The sequence below is a fragment of the Cupressus sempervirens genome, chromosome 6, assembly GCF_028749045.1.
Source record: "Cupressus sempervirens isolate cs-2001-9-10 chromosome 6, ASM2874904v1, whole genome shotgun sequence".
NCBI lineage: Eukaryota > Viridiplantae > Streptophyta > Pinopsida > Cupressales > Cupressaceae > Cupressus > Cupressus sempervirens.
Genome location: NC_143123.1, coordinates 642,139,521 through 642,158,028, shown reverse-complemented (window position 1 = coordinate 642,158,028; position 18,508 = coordinate 642,139,521).

Here is an 18,508-nt window from a genome sequence, read left to right as displayed (position 1 = left end):
ATTCATAAGGTAACTAGTCCTTGTAAACAAGGTAGTGTACCTATAGGCAAGAAATTGGTTAAGAAGAAAGTTGAGAGCTATACAAAGGCAATGCATAATGGAAAGGCCATGGTGATCAGCAACACTAAACAAGATGATGTAAGATTCTTGAGTATAATCATTGCCTACTCTATATTTTCAAGTTCAAAGATTGATGAATTGTCAGCCAGATTCATCTATGCAACATATAAGATGTGTTGAGAAGGAACAAGTTAATCTTAGTGAAATTATAAAAATGAAACTTCTTGAGAACCTAGAAAAAGTCAAAAGGAATAACAATGGTGTGTTTAGATTTCAATCATTGATTAATCATTTATTTTTTCATGTACTTAAGTAATTTCCATATTTTTTAGTCGAAAAGATTATGAGCAATGAGAGATGTACAATGGAAAAGATCACAAATGTATGTAGAAGACACCCAATAGATAAAATCTTGGATAGTGGGAACTTGATAATGAAAACATTTCAAAATGAGATGAGACAAAGATTCAAAATTGCACCTTCAATTATAGATAGATTTAAAGAAGATATTTGTGTTATGGTTGATACAAATTTTATTTGGATACATTGATTTATTGTTGAAATATGAGAAGGACCAAGCTGAATATAGATTTGGAACTTATGATGACATTACCCAATCAACTCATTAGGTATCCTTGGAGAAAGCATCTCACAAGAAGATAGAAACAATAATGAAGAAAGCTTTAACAGAGGCCAGTATGACTGAGAGTGAGTCATAGGTAGTCAGACAAATTATGAAACAAGGTATAATGAATATGCAACCTTTATCAATGTCTATTGTGGAGATATTTTCAAAATAGAGCATTCCATATGCAGTAGTGTCAAATGTTCGTACAAGTGAGCCAAAGAGGAAATTAGAGAGATTAGTGGAAGTTGTGACCACCAAGACAAAAAGGGTCAAGCAACAAGCCACTTGACTAGGAAAGAGACAAAAGACATTTTTGTTAATTGTTGAGTCTAGTGAAGAAGAAGAAGAACAAGAACTAGACGCTAAATAGACAAAGAAGGTAACTACTTCTAAATAGTCAGTAGGTAAAACCCAGCAACCCTAGAAGTTGAAGATAGAGATGATTAATTCAACCATTGCTAATGAAGGAAAATTTGTTCAGATGAACAAATTCTATGACTTGTATAATAATTTTGAGAAATATCAAATTGATATCTCTACTATGAGATACATAATAGCTAACAATCTAAAACTCAAGGATATTGAAGGGATGGTAAATTAGAAGGTCTATGATAGACTCATAGAAAAGAAGGCACTAGCTCGAGAAGAGGACATAGATCTTTGGAAGTCTATGATAAGGAAAATATGCAAGACTAATGATGAAGAATAAGTCAAGAGATTCTTGAACAATCTAGAACCTTACTTGAGAAAAAAAAGTAAGACCATTCCTTTTTATGGTGGGTGAGAAGGATAAGTTAAGAAGTGAAACTGTGAAGCTACAAGCCAAATTTTGACAAAATCCAAGGCAACATCTTCAACAACACCCAAAACCTTAGAAGTTTTGATAAGCAGTGACACAATGCATATAGATTTAAAAAATGTTACTAATAACATTGATGATAGTAACCCTTTTGAGACTTCAAAATAGAATGAACCTCATATCAAGGATATTGAAAAATAATTGAAGAAAATTGAAGAAAAGAAGAGGTTATTAAAGGAAGAAAAGAGGAAACTAGAATAGGCCAAGCAAAAATTGCTTGAAGATGAAATGAAAAGAAAAGTTGAGGAAGAAAAGAAAAGATTAGTTGAAGAAGAAAAGAAGAAGAAGTTAGAGGAAGATAAGAAGAAGAGATCAGAGGAGGAAGAAAAGAGAGAAAATGAAAGAAAAGAAAAAGAAGAAAAAGAGAAAGAAGAAAGAAGAGTCAAAGAAGTAGCTGAAAAGAAGAAAAGGGAAGATGACACTAAACCTTCTAGTTCATCTACTCCACTTTCACATCCTAACCTAACAATTGATAATGATGATCAAATTAACTTGATCTCATCTTTTTCAAAACTTATTGAGAAAAATAAGATAGTGAAGAGCCTACAAAGAACCTTGATGGAGGTTATTGGAAAATTACATAGTACTCTAGTAGTCAAGTGTACATAGATCTTGAATAGAGGGCACAAAAAATGCTAAAAATATTTTGATGAAGAATTTTCAAATTTGTTGAAAGTTGTAAAAACTAAGGCATAGATTTCACATGATGCTAAATTGTTTAGCACTATTTGTTAGAACATCAAGAATGATTTGATAAGTCTTGATACTTGTATCAGGGAACTTCAGAAATGTCAATAGGATGGCAAGATATTGTACATTAAGTGTACTTTATCTATTTTTGAGAAACAATTGGAGGAATGTGTCAAGGCCAAGGACACTAATTCTAACATTTTATACTCTGAACTTAATGTAGTTGAGATTGCATCATATGCCCTATGTGCAATTATTACCTTTTCTTAATCAGCCAAGGATACATGGGAAAAAGGTATGGATAGTCTTAAGGCAAGCATTGATGATTGCATTAAGATACTATCAATTTAAGAAAGAAGAATATAGCCTTTAACAACAATTTTTTATAGTTTTTGACATTCTAACCTTTTTCAATGATGTCAAAGGGAGAGAAGATGCATAAGAAAATTGTAAATCAAGTAAAGGAGAAGATAAAATTGTAAGGTATGAATTCATATTGTAAGGGATAGCATATGTAAGATGGACAAGTTGTAATAATTGATTAATGTATTGAATCTGTATTGATTTTGAATTTTTTTTTTTTTACACTTAGCCAATTTTCCCTATTTTGTTGCCATCAATACCAAAGGGGGAGATTGTTGACAATTGGTTAATGAAGATATGTAATTGTTGTCATTTATCACAATACATGATGTACATGCTTATAGGAAACCTCATAAATAAAGATATTTATCTTTGGGTACTCAGAAAATTGTCTAAGTATGAATTTGGTTTACAATAGTGTATTATTTTGTATGTAACTTGTTATTGACTTCAATTTATGACCAAGGAAGTTAGATGGAGATTTTATACATGTTGATGATGACAAGTATAACCTTAGAAGTTAGTACGGACTATATAGAAAAAGAGATATTCATGTTCTACCAATGAAACAAGACAACATAATTAAAGGAAAAGAATTATTCTGTTTACAAAATAATTACTTGACCAATTAGGAATGACATCCCAAATGTTTACTCTAAGTTGGAAACATATATTGTGGTCTTAGCTGACCTAGCAACAATTTTTATAAAGGTGTGGTGTTTATGCAAAGGACATCTTGCAAATTCAAATGTGGTAGAAGTTGTGATATGTTGTGTTGAGTAATTGTATACCAACTTTTGTGAAAGTGATACATGCAAAGTTTTGTAAAGCTATTTTTGTGATCTAAGATCATGCTAAAGATTAGAGATTAGTCAAGAAAGAAGTTACAGTACCTATATACTAGAAGTTTAATTACTTGTTTGAGAAGTGAGCTCTTCTTGTAATTGGAAGTGCATGTTTGGGCAGTGGGCTCATCTTGCATCTATTGTACTAAAACTCCTAACAAGGTTGGAATCTCCTAACAAGGATTCAAAGTCTCTTAATAGGGATTCTCTATGCTGAATTTTCTCAAAGACTCCTAACAAGGTCTATCCTCTAATAAGGAACTTATAAATCAGTATATTATCTAGTGGGTGTCATCCCCACCAGGGTTTCCCTAGTTAAAAAAATATGGTGTTATGAGTTATCTTTGTGCATGGTTACTATTGTTGTTTAGAATTACTTTATTACTTTGTTTTTTATTAAGGAAAATAGGTTTTAACTGGGCCTAGAAACCCTTACATTACAAAGAACAAGCAAAAAAGAATGCTTAAAGTATCAAAAGAAACTAAAAGCTACTAGCTGAAATAACTCTCCATACTAAAGGATAAAACTAGTAAAAAGCTAGGGAGTCAAGATAAAAACTAAGACAAGCCAAGAAAAGCCAAGGTACTTAGGAGATATTTCTTAGCATTTCTACTACACTAATTTCTAGCTTTGACATTCTACTAGCCACCTCCTTCAAGTTTGAAAGTTCCTAGTCAAGTTCCAAGGTGTCCTTCTTCCTCATGCTAGATCTAGTACACTTCCTCAAGCTATCATCAAAGGTCATGTCCTTTGCACTATGGGAGGTAGGGTCCTCCTACTTATTGATTTTTGCTCCTCCATATTGTTAATGAGTAAATTAATATTTTTATTAGCCTCTTTGAGAATATTATAGCTTTGTTCCACTATAATCTACATTGAGCTCTCCATCATTTGGACTTTCTTCTTAACCTCCTCCATTCTATTGTCCATGCTCTTTTCTTCCTTTTGTTGGTGTTTAAAAATGGTACCCGTTTCCAATTATCCCAATGAGAAACTGATGCATTTAGGGGCAGCTAACTCCCATTATCAACACATCCATTCCGACACCAGGCCAACTATAAGACATGACCCTTCTTCTTCTTCAGGCTCTGCAAAACCTAGGCGGGTGGACCTATAGATTCTTTATATGGTACCAGTTATCAAAGCATACACTGAATCTATTCAAAGTAGATAAAACCCTTATTTCTTCTAAGAAATCATGAAATAACACAGACCTATGATAGCTAGATGTAGATCTATGAACCTCATAAGCTGAGTGAGGGCATTCTATGATAGCTCTTCAACATGAAAGGGGAAAAGCATTTGATTTTTGATCTTGATTTCAACAACCCTCAGATATGCAGTAGTGAGAAAGTAATGACCCTGTAGTTTATTAGTGCCTAGTCCATTGGGAAAATTCATGGATCACAAACATACATATGAATATCTGAGACATGTGTGAATCTTCAAATATAGATCTATCTATTTGACTTGTAAATAGACATCTATGTTTAGTTTAAAATCTCATTCTTACCTGATATCCTCCTCAATAAATCTGCAACCCTGTTGATTTCTATGAAGCATTTACACAATTCCTTGAACTATCAGCAACAATGAAACAACATACAATCTTAGGGGACTACAACTACGACCTAAAATCTTTGTTCAGAGATCGTAAAACATTGAAATTCAATGAGAATGGAGACAAGATTCAACTAAAACTTAATCATCTACTACTCTTTGCATTATTTCCTTGAAAATATACAATCATATGCATGAAATGAAAGACATGAAAACAACCTAACATATCTGAACTATCTATATTTATCTTCCTACTGCTATTCATACAAGAAGAATATTGCTGAAGAATGTGGGTGGAATCATAGATCTAGATCCAACAAAGTGGTCTCATAGAATGACTGCAAATTCTCTACCAATAGTGGTTTCTCAGTAACAAAAAAAAAATTGGAACTGGAACCCTTCAAATGGAAGAAAGAAAGAAAGATATAGAAGAGAAAGAATTCTTGGATCTGTTCTAAAGATGACAAGTGTCCACTTGAAATTTGATCTTGTGCAACTGAGTAACCTCTTTTTTCTTTCATCCCATCTGATCTAATTTTGTTTCATCATTATCTACAACTGATTTGCAAAATATCTCTACTTAATGATGAAAAGCTTTATGAATCACCAAAATATCTGATTGCCCCATGAAAAAGCCATTGAAAATGAGTTTTTACTGAGTAAATCTGAACAAATTCAACCCTAACTGCATTTCCACTGCCTTCTACTAATATTCAGGTCATTATCTTGACAAAATATCAAAACTGAACTTCCTGGTCTAAATATGGTTGCAATTCAGGTACCTGATAGAAAACCTTGTGTAACTCAAACTGACTGATACCTGTGCAAAAACCAACTCCAACATCAGAAAGTTTGTCTTCTCCCAATTTTGACAATATATAACATTGCCTATCTGGCCTGTTGGAAACCTCCAGAATCTTATTTCAAAAATTAGTCCCCTGCTAGAAGGTTCAGGCTTGCAACTTTGATTTTTTAAATTTGAAAAATTTAAAAATTCTAAAGTCAAAACTTTAGAAAAAATATCTCTTGGATAACTGAACATGCATGTTTTATAAAAATAATAATAAAATATTATTGTTTTTTATTCTTTAATTTCAATTTTCTTTGAATTTGGGGTCAACCTTAAGTTTGACTAGTGCCACATGGCATCTTCTGATTGGATCACTCGATTTGCACCATCTGCCACGTGTCGTCTTCTCGCTAACTCGCTATGTTAATTGTCATACATTTTCTGCTTGGCGAGTAAGTGAGGACCACTGGATGCACCACATGTCACAATTCCCTCTCATCTGGAGCATCTCATCGGTCGTCGAATTTCTAAAATTTTTTGGCAACTCGCTAAGTCGCTAGCCACAATTCCCTCTCATCGGTCACCAGATTTCTAAAAAATTTCGGCGACTCACTAAGTCACTAGCCAAAATTTTTTAGATTTTCCAACTAGCGACATAGCGACTAGCCAGATTTTTTGCTTTTCTGACGCCTATCCCTTGCTGACGTCACCATTTTTGGACTGTGTTTTCGGTTAAAATTGTATCTCTTGGACCCTGCTGACATCACACCTCCAAGTCATTTTTAGGGGGCCTGGCTACACATTACCTCACCTTTACAAAATCCAATGCTTTTAATTCTCAATATGAGTGCTTTACAATTTAAAGACATAAGATTCTTTCCCCATGGCAAATGTGGGATAAACTATTTTAAATGTTTTTTTCCTTGCATCCCATGTGGACTTCCTTTGAATCTACATTTCCCATGGAACTTGAGTTGGTCTATCCTTTCTTTATCACATGGTGGTGGTCTACTACCATACATGGAAATTTATTTATTTATTTTTGTGCGGCCTCCTCTTGTTTTAAAACGTGGACAGCTTCCAGATTGGCATGAGAGCTCTCTCTTAAACATGGGATTCTCTGATTTCTTTGTTCGCTGCTTTGGAACTCTTACGGAGGCTTTTCACGAGTGTTCTCTGTTTCATATGATGCCTCTGACTTCACTGTGAATGACTATTCGTCCTTACATGTTGACTAAGCTTTATCACCTGATAATCAACAGCTCCTGCTCAGCATTTCTGCCCATGTTCAAAGTGCTCCCCTGCCTCCAGATCCGCCATGGCTCCTCTGTGAAAATGTGGCTCTCTTTCTTGGACATAGATGCTAATGCTTGGGAGCTCTCCCTTTTTTAAATTTGATTTCCCTCTTTGTTTTAGCTATCCTTCCCATTGCTTTCAAAGCGTTGAAATCTTATTCAAAGGTGTGGTCTTGTTTTTTATATATGCTCTACCTTGTGTTAGGAAGTCTTCAATGAGCATGAAGCTTCCTCTGAAGATGTGGTTGGTTCCCCTACTCACCAATTGCCTCTTCCTTTGTTAGGTATCATTGACTATTTTTTACACCAGCTGTGAGCAATGATCTTCTTTTATTGTTTGACTTGAATCTTTGACCTTTGTATTTAGTACTGCCCTCTCCTTCATGTTTGCATTCCTTTGAAGATACCCTTTCAAATTTGCCAACTTTTTCTATTTATTTGCAATGTCTTTCAAGGGTGAGTGTACCATTTCTTTTAAAATGGCTAGGTTTCTTCATGACTACCTTCATTAAATGTTGAGTGTTTAGATTTGCCAATGTTGCCTTTGAATGATATGTTTTGAATGTCTTATCAACGAATCATCAATGAAGAAGCCTCACTCAAACTATAATCCACATTTTTCTTTCAACCTAAAAAGAATATAACTAAAATTTTACCATTACAAACATTTCAAATCCCTGAATGCAATGTTCCACGCCCAAACATCTTGACAATCTAACTAGAGTCTATCGGGCCCCAGAGTGGGTCCGGCTAAATTTTTTTTTATTTTCGGTCGACTGACATTACAAAGTAACCTATTGATCAATCTAATACTAATTAAACTCAAAATCAAGCATTGATTGATCATTAAAAGTTATTTCACCATATTTTGCAAACTATCAAATTGGTGCCAGATGGTCCGTTGACTGGCCTTAAAAACTGACCCAAACCTCTGACCGGGCTCTAAAATCAAACATACTGATTCTCTGTTCTACACTCTTTTACCCTGTCAGATCTCATCTTATGATGAATTCCTAATCAAAAGATATTCGCTATCAAAGTTGTCTTCTCAGAATCACCTGCATGAAAATGTCAGAAAACAATAAACTGAGTTTGGAATTGGCCTTAAAAATTGGGCAAATGAGCACATGGGGAAATAAAAATTGGGGCATTGAATCTTTGTCATGAGGAAAATATGGATCTGTGATTTGGGCTCATGATGAATCACAGGGTGTGAATGGTGATCAGTCAAAATAGGTTACTCAGAATTAGCAGATTGGAAATACTGGCATAAAATCATATTTTGCGAATGGAAAGGGCCTGGAAAAGTGTGTAGACGGATTCATCATGATTCACAAACTGACACACTTAAAGTATTTTTGGAGTAGAACATAGGGGTATATTCAATTTGAACTCACCAATCACGGATTAAGAGTTATAACATCACGAACAAGGGTTCTGACAAATCTGCAAATACTGACACCAGTAAAAAGTTGCAAATTGTGTTTGGAATTGCGTTCAAAAACATATCAAACGGATTCTTCAAGAGTTAAGAATTGAAGCATAAGAATTCTCTGACGTCTACAATACAACACAAAAGGAAATTTAGCATTATGGTCAATTGGGTCAAAGTTATTACAGGTTAGACAGGGCTTCCCAGAATTCAAAATTAATTGCAAAAGTATGAAAATAGTAACTGACCAACTTTGAGGGATTCAAAACCTAGGCTAACGGACTCAAAATGAATCAAAATCTAAAACATAGGGTCTTGAGTATGGACACTAGATACTCTCAAAGTGGAAAGTCACAGAACCTTTCTAGGTGCGAGATATTCAATGGCAAACATAGCTTCCTGTCACTGTTTGACAGTTGGGGTAAAATGCTGATTTGACAATTTCTCAAAACAAGACTTCATAGAATGGCTCGAAATGACAATTTAACTTCATGGAACATGTAGACGGGCTGAATGGAAGGTGTTAGAAACATTAAACACCTTTTAGGCCTCAAACTGACAGTTGCGTACAATCTCATTTAAAAATGTTTATAGGGCTCAAATTTCTCAACAGGGCTCAAAAATTGACCATGCAATTTTTAGTGCCAACACCTTCATTATCCTATTCTTCAAGCTATAGTTCTTCCTTTCCAAGCTACTCGCCCTGTATTTGAGCTCTTGGATTTCATGAAAAATCCACTTGGTGGTGCAAAAGTTGTCTACCACATTGTTTTGGCATTGTTGAGGACATCCATTTCTAGATTTTCCTTAGTGGTGTCACTAAAAATCACCAGGGTGAGGTTGATCAACTCTTCCATTTGGATTTTACCCTCTTTATTCTCTTTGACCACATTTTTTATCAACTCACAATTGATCCCCATTTTGGTAGAAGTTGTATCAAAATTCTACCATACCACACTCCTATCCTTTCCCATGATCGAGCATTTATATTTGTTGGTACCAAATTCCTCATAGCCCTCCTCCTAGTCTTCCATTTCATTTTTATTGAGGTCTCCTTCCATCCCTTCCTTATCCACCCCCTATTTATCCTCCTTGGCCTTAGAGAGTTTCCTTTTCTAGCTCCAGGAAGTTGTGATCTTGTCCTCTTTGTTTTTTGATATTTTGATGGTGATGTTTCTCTTGCTCCTATTCCTCTCCATGCCATCCCATTCTATAAGATCCTCCTTTCCTTTTTCACTTTCATCCCTCATATCCATGCCTTTAGCCCTTTCATTATAGTTCCTATCTGAGGAGGTGTCAAGGCCTTGCTTAGGATTAAGAAGAGCTTTTTTCTCCTTTCTTTATGTTTTGATGACTTTTTACTAGAGTCATGCTATGGGGAGTAATCCCCCTCTAATTCCATAGGCATCTCAAGGCTTTCCTTTGTATTAGAAGGCAAATAGTCCTCTTCTAACTCTTTGGATTCCCCTTTGCCCTTCTTTCCCTCCTTCCTATTCTTAATTTGTTTCCCCATTGCCCTAGCCTTAAAGAATTCATAGATTAACATTAAAAGCCCCTCATGGAGCATCAGATTCCTAGTATGCTTCTCTTGATAATCATTAATGTTCTCATTCATAGAAGAGTAGAGGCAGAAGGGAATATAAATTTTTGCCACATACTTGAAGTGGTTGACTAACACGAAGTGGTCAGTGCAAAGGTGGTCAAATCTAGTGTTGAGGGAGATATATTTGATGATAACCCATAGTACAAACCTCAATAGTAGCTTGATGGAGCTTTAAATATAATGAGTTCCTTTCCTAACTAGTGCCTTTTTTTCCTCTTGATCCTTTTTGTATTCCACCACTGCTTGCCCCAAGATTTTCCTGTCTTAGTAGAATTTCATTCCCATGATGGGAATGCCAGTAATAGTGGATATGACATCCTCCATCACCATGATATCCACCCCATAAATTTTAACTATTCCCTCATTCCATCTCTTTACCATACTCCTAGTAATAGAGGACTTCCCACCATGGAGCTGTTCAATGAAATTTGTGATTTTTCCTTTTCTTAGAATGTTCCACACCTTGAAATGTCTCTGCCACTTCTAGGCTTTGTCCTCTGGTTCCCTTCTGTGTCTTGCCCCCACAATGATATCTTCCTTTGTGCAAGCTCTATATCTAGTATTGAAGCCCTTCAAATCTAGAAAAACTTTGGTGCTCCACATTTTCTTGGACCTTTTTTCCACGTTGTGAATTTTTTGCCCAAAATCGGTCCTTGAAGTAAGTTGATGGATATTGTTGATGTGAGAAGTACAAGTGCTATTGTACTTCCACATCACAATTCTACACATTCTCCATAAATCACTAACAATCATAATAAATCTACACATTGTATTTATGACTACTCCTTGTAACTCATTAACAATCATAATGGACTTTTTATGATACCCAATCTACCCGAGATCCTTTCCCTTTCAATGACTCATTAATTTCTAACAGAATATTATATCCATCTATCCACTTAGCCACTTCATTGTACATAACTACCTAGTCAGCCATCCTATCTACCACATAATTTCCTTCTTGATACTCATGTGCCACATACATTTTTTAAAGGTCTTGAGATGTTGAATGCAATCATCAATGATATTCATAGTCATCCATGTTGGTGTATTTTTCTCATTTAGGCAATCAATAATATTTTTTGAATCTCCTTCTAGCTAGAGATATTTCACTCCCATTTCTCTTCCCAGTTTAATAGTATGGTGAGCTACAATAACCTCCACATAATGATTAGTTTGTATTCAAAGGGGGGTAGCAATCATAGAAATCCCTTTACCAAGAGCATTTCTGATGATGCCTCCCAGCCCATCCTTTCCTAGGTTTCCTTTGGCTACCCCATCAAGATTAGCCTTATATCATCCTTAGGTGAAAGATTCCATCTACATCCATCCCTCTTGTTATTTTCCTTACCCTTTGTACGGAGAGAGGGGATAGGGCCTTTGATTTTGGTGTAGTTTTCTATCAAGGAATTTAGGCATTTGTGGAAAATAATGTCTGCCTTTGTTTCCTTATCCCTAAATATTGTATTGCTCTGCTCTTTCCAAACCCCCTAACACACATGGGGTAAGGTCCAGTTCCAAAAATCCATGGTGTCACTCCCTAACTTCCCAAGGCGCCATTGTTCAAAGAGCCCCAAAATGTTGGATGGGAAGCATCAAGACATGTTGAAAATAGATAGGAAAAGAGACCAAATAGTTAAAATGAAAAAATAGTGAATAAAAATAGGTTCAACACTCTCACAATGATTTTTTCATAAAATGCATCTGTTGGGCATCATATTTCCCCTCTAGTGAGGTTGTCCAATATAAGGATATGATTTTGGAGCATAATCAAGAAGAAAATGTTAATTTTTGGGATGATCTCTAGGTAGTAGGCTTTGGCGCACATAGGGGTCAAGCCATAGTTTTGCAAAGTCTCATAGCCAAAGGCCATTGTATAAATGCCATTTACAATCTCCCCCCAAATAATAGAATCTTTGTTATGGGATAAAGGAATATGCCTAACCATGTCCATTAGTGGATTGACCTCCTAGGACATCTCAACCAGATCAATCCACTCATTATGGATCATGTAGTCACTCACCTTGCTCCAAAATCTTTCTATCCAAACATTAGCCCATCTATTAAAAGGCTTAATGTCCCAAAGAGGTCCAAATCTAAGCCAGTCATCATGTCAAAAATTAATATCTGCACCATTACCTAGTTGCCATTTCTCTTTCTAAAAGGCTAAACTCTTCATCCTCAAAAGGCCATTCTAGATATTAGAGCTCCTAGGGTAAGGATCCCTATTGATGAACTATTTGAGATTGACATTAGAAACATACTTTAACTTTAGAATATCTCTCCATTTGATAAGGAGGAGATCATTTCCACAACAAGTCAAATTGTGATATTGCTATTAGGACTTAACTGTGTGATTTTGAGTCAAACTCATTGACCCATGTTTCATGAGTAGTGATTCAACATGAATCCATCTCTCATGAGAATAAATGGAACACTTAGCACTCATTGGATCTAGGTGATGCTCATAGGGGTGAAGCACCAAGACTTCCTAGGAGGTCACCCATCCTAGTACTACTCTAGCCTGAGCGTGTTGAACTACAAATTTTCCTCTATGGCTAAACCCAAAGCTTGCAACCCCATTTGCAAAACCTTCACCAAGTGTTGTGCCTTACGAATCATTCATTATAAAGCCCCTTAAGCTCATTAATTGATAAGTAGGAGAATATGATACAATGCTATGACACTATAGACTTGGGAAGTCCCGGTGCTTCACCCATGTGAGCATTACCTAGATCCAATGAGTGGTAAGTGTTCCATTTATTCTCATGAGAAATGGATTCATGTTGAATCACTACTCATGGGTCAATGATTTTGACTCAAAATTACACAGTTGAATCCAATTTGACTTGTTGAGGAAATCATCTCCTACTTATCAATTAATGAGCTTAAGGGGCTTTCTAATGAATAATTCATAAGCCACAACACTTGGTGAAGGATTTTCAAATGGGGTTGGAAGATTTGGGTTTAACCATGGAGGAAACTCTATAGTTAAACCCACTTAGGATGGAGTAGTACTAGGATGGTTGACCTTCGAGGAAGTCCCCATGCTTCACCCCTATGAGCATCACCTAGATCCAATGAGTGCTAAGTGTTCTATTTATTCTAATGAGAGATGGATTCATGTTGAATCACTACTCATGAAACATGGGTTAATGTTTTTGACTTAAAATCACACAGTTAAATCCTAATAGCAATATAACAATCTCTCCATTTACCATTGGTATTGAACAGTCTCCAAATCTATTTCACTTGTAGAGCATAGTTGAATTGTTTCAGCTTTCTAATTCCTACTCCCCCTTTCTTCTTTGATTTGAAAATGTTCTCGTAAGCCATTAGAGGGTATTACTTTGTTATGTATGATTTAAAGTAATTAATAATATACAGTTGCCGAAAAAAGCTTGTAGATTACTGTTTCACCCCCCCACCCCGCCCTCTCTTTCCTTGCCCCCCCACCCAAGTAATTTCTATTTCTAACAATCTAGTCCACATACATCTGTGTATGGACAAGCTCTAATTTATTATTTTTCTTTTCCTACCCACTCTTCACAAAACTAACTCTCTTTTATTTTTCATATACACAAATTTCACAAAAATCCATATTGACACATTTCAGACCTAGTAAAAATTTCTTTGAATGTAGTAATTTCATAAATTTTTCACTCATGTGCCCAAGTTTGTAGTGTCATAGTGTTGTATCATAATCTACAACTACTACTAGTCCTCCCTATTCAACTGCAACAATTTCTCCTGAATATTCGTCTGAAATAATTAATATAGAAATAACAGTATGACATGTACAAAGATATAAATTACCTACTTTCACACCTTTTTATAGTACAAGGGAGCCTTTTGAAACCTTCCAATTTTAATTATTGAAAGTAACTACGCATCCTTCATTACTGAGTTGCCATGTTGAAATTAAATTCCTACCCAACCTTGGAACATGTCTTACCTTATGTAGTTACAGACAATGATTCTCATTCTACAACTCAATCTTAACTTTTCCCTTTCCAACAATCTAATAGGGTTGATGATAACACCAATCTATACTTGAAATAAATTTGGGTTGTTTTTGAAAATGGCAAGTGTGAGTAGACAAGGAAGAGGATGGAGAAGTGCAACTTTTCAAAATTCAAAACCTATCTTGGGTGAGAATCCTCTGGGAGGATGGGATCAAAAACATGAGTCACAGGGAGGGGAAGTAGAGAGTTAGGGAACTGTAGAGATTGGAGATGTGACAAAGAATGGAGATGGGGACCCATGTGTCAAGGGCAAAGGTTTAGACAAGTATTTTTTGCCATCCAAGGTGGATCAGTCTAAGGTACTTTTGACAAAATGGTCATCTCTTTTTGGAGTCAAACCTACTGGTAAGTCTTCTTTTCCACTGATTAAATTACTCTCTAGTTTGGAGAAGGGTTCTTGTGCGATTGTAATACTAGACAAGCTGGTAGATCATAGCACTGCTACAATGGCTTCTACTTTGGTCTATAAGTTTATTAGGCAAAGGTCTAATATAGATATTGTTAGATTGTATAAACAAAAAAAAAGGAATCTCAAGGGACATGTCACTATAATAGTGATGGAAAAAGGCTTCTTGTCTTTTGATTTTTCTTGTAGTGAGGATTTTTCAAGCATTTTGTGGAAAGGACCTTGGATTATAGGTTACTCAACCCTGGTTCTCTAGAAGTGGACTTCAAAGCTGGATTTGAATGATTCTTCTTTTGTGCAAGCTCCAATCTGAGTTAGACTTCTAAAGTTACCTCTACAGTTTTAGAATGAGGATGTGTTTGTGGAAATAGAAAACTCATTTCATGAACTTCTATCAATAGACTTAATAATAGCTTATAGAAGAAGACTAATGTATGCTCGAATTTGTATTGGAGTTTGAGAAGGGTATGATATGTTGGAGGTTGTATGACTTCATTCTAAGCTCGAAATGCATATATAGAAGTTGGTCTATGAAAGTGTTCCCTTTTCTTTTTTTCATTGTTTGAAATAAGGTCATAAGGTGAATTAGTGTTCTAAGGTAAAAGTTGAAAAGATAAGGAAATCCACAGTTTCCAAATCTAGAAAGGAGAAAAAGATCAAGAAAAAGAAGAAATTTAAGGATGGTCAAAAGACTCAGGAGCCAACAGTGGAAGTCCCTATTAAAGGAGGGAATAAACTAGACCAAAATGGATTAAAGGTTGAAAAGGAAGTCATTCTAGTTTTGTGTGGTCCTAAGATCATAGAGGTGGAAGTCCAAATTAAGATACATGGATCTTCTGAGGACAAAGAGGTGGATATCCCAAAAAAATAGTTTAGGTCCCAGATCATAGAGAAAGATATTCTAGCAAATTTAGAGATGGATGGACTAGTTTTGCTTAGCTCTAAAATCATAGAGGTGGAAGTTCCAATTAGGATATCTAGATTTTTCAAGGAAAAAGAGGTGGATATCCCAGAAAAGCAACCTATTTCCCATATCATTGAGAAGGACATTCTAGTAAATTTAGAGATGGATGGATCTCAAGAAAGTGGCTTACAAGGGGGTTATGTAGGCTTGAATAAGAAGAATTTAAAAGCTACAACCCATGAGGATAGGATTCAGAATGAAATTCAACTTTAGGAAATCAACAAGTTACCACTTCATTTGGAGAGAAAGGGTGATCAAGTTTTGAATAAGGAAGTGGAGGTGATGTGGGAAAATCAAGAGATAATGGAGTCTAGGAAGGGTATTCAAAAGTAGTAGGGAATCATGGAGATTTATTCATCTCTTTGGAAGGACCAATTTGTTTCTTGTAATTTGGAAGAGAGATTTGGCACTATGGTTAAATTTTCTTCTCCTAGTAAGAAGGCAAGGATAGATGAATGGCTAGAGGGAAAAAAAAAAAAGGAAGTCATTTAAAGACTAAAAGGAAGAATAGTAGGGAACCCTCCCCAGTTTCACCAACATAGACCAAGAGTTGTGGTAAACTAGATTTGGGAGTTAGGCCAAAGACACTAGGCACGAAGAATGCAAACCAAGTCTTGTAATAGGAGGCTGAAAGGAATTTGGTGGATGGGACCCAACGAACCATCTTGGAGTGTTCTACTCTTCAGAAATGAAGATAATATCTTGGAATATTAGGGGACTAAATGGGGTCCATAAATAGAAATTTCTTAGGAATATGATAAGAGATCAAAGACATAATATAATGTTGATTCAAGAGACAAAAATGAAGAAGGAGGCCCTAGATAAGATCTCCTTCAGTAATAATATGGATGGTGAGATAATATATTTTGAGGGGGCATCAAGAGGTTTGCTTACTCTTTTTAATAATAAAAAATTTAAAGTTACTCCCTTGTATAATGAAGGCAATACTCTCTTATGTAAAGTGTTTCACATCAATACCAATGAAATTCCTAGTTTCTTTTGAATGTCTATGCCCCAAATACTAAAAGGGAAAGGAAGAATTATTGGACTAAGCTTGGGGTTTTGGTCTAGAATAGTGATTTTAATAAAGGTAGATTTCAATCCTCCACTCACTAATGAGGAAAAATTAGGAGGTTTGGCATTGGATTTGGAAAGTAAGTTGGATCTTTCTAATTTCATAAATAGCTTGGCTCTTTTGGATATTGATCTCACAAGTGGAGTCTACACTCAGTCCAATAAAAGAATTGGTAATGAGTGTATTCAGGTTAGATTGGATAGAGCTCTCATCTCTCTAAATTGGTTGAAGTCTTTCTCTTGCAGGTTGTCCCTTCTCCCTAGAGTAGGGTCAAACCACTCCCTCATATCTCTCTCGGTTGTTTCTCTTGAGCTCGGGAGGAATTATCCTGTTCAATTTGAAAAGATGTGGATTCCTCATCTAGATCTATTAAACTTTATATCCAATTGGTTAAGTATGGAAGTGGAAGGAACTATTATGTTTAGAGTCTCCAAGAAATTGAGTAATATGAAATGGATGATTAAAATCTGGAACAAGAAAGATTTTGGCCATATCTTTCAGGAGAAAGAAGAGATTTCAGATGAGCTTAGCTCAATTCAAGATTTAATACAACAGGATGGGTATAATGAACAAAATAGGAATATTGAGATGTCTATTCTTATTGATTTACATAATATTATAAGTAAAGAAGAGAATTTATAGAAACAAAGATCAAGGATTAACTAGGTTAAAGAGGGTGATCAGAATACCAAGTTTTTTCAGCTCTCCACTCTAAAGCATGGAGCTAATAATAGGATTTCATGAATTAAAAATGGCCAGGCTACTTTGACTAGGGAGAATGATACTTATACTGAAGCTGTTTCTTTTTTCTCTTCTCTTCTTTCCTAGGACCCCATGTTATTAGTGGTGGATTAGAGTAAAATAGTGTCTTGTCTCCCTCAGATTATCCAACCTCATCACAAGAAAATGTTGAGGGTGATTCCTAAAGCTCAAGAGGTGAAACAAGATTTGTTTTCTTTGCCAGCTGATAAAACCCTTGGGCTGGATGGTTTTCCAACTTTCTTTTTTTAGGTTTATTAGGAGGTGGTTATGGAAGATGTGGTTAAGGTTGTTCAAGAATTTTTTTGGGCTAGAAGCCTTCTTAAAGAACTTAATTCTACTTTCCAAGTTCTCATTCCCAAAGTTCTAGGGGTTGATTCTATGGATCAATTTAGGCCTATAAGTCTTTGTAATTCTTTTTACAATATCATTTCAAAGGTGTTAACAACCAAAATTCTATATATTCTTCCTTTGATCATTTCTTAGCAATAGATGAGTTTTTTCCTTGGTAGGAAAATTTTGGACTCTATCATGATGGTTCATGAAGTTATTCACTCCCTTGAAATAGGAAAAAGAGAAGGTTTGCTACTAAAGCTAGATCTTTCAAAGGCCTATGACCAAGTGGATTGGACTTTCCTTGATTCCATCCTCCAAGCTTTTGGCTTTGATCAAGATGTTCTCAAGCTTATTTCTCAACTTATTTCTACTTCATCGCTTGCTATTATGGTCAATGGGGCTCCTTCTAATTTCTTCAAACATTCAAGAGGTTTAAGGTAGGGTGACCCCCTCTTTCCTATTCTATTCATTATTATGGTTGATTGTATTTTTAGGTTGATTGAGAAGAATAGATAGGAATAGAGACTAAGAGGGATCATGCCCTCTTTTGGGAATGTTTCTTTTACTCATCAAGAGTTTGTAGATGACACTATTATGGGAGGGGAAGCTTTTGTTAAGGATGCTAAAGTGATGAGGGATCTTTTGGATGTGTATATCAGAGGATCAGGCTAGCTAATTAACTGGGAGAAAAGTTCAATTTTATTTACCAATACTCCTATTTATAGACAAATGAAGATAGCTAGGATTCTTGGGTGTGGGATTGATAAGCTACACTCAAGCTATCTTTGTCTCCTAATGGGAACTAAGCCTCCTGATT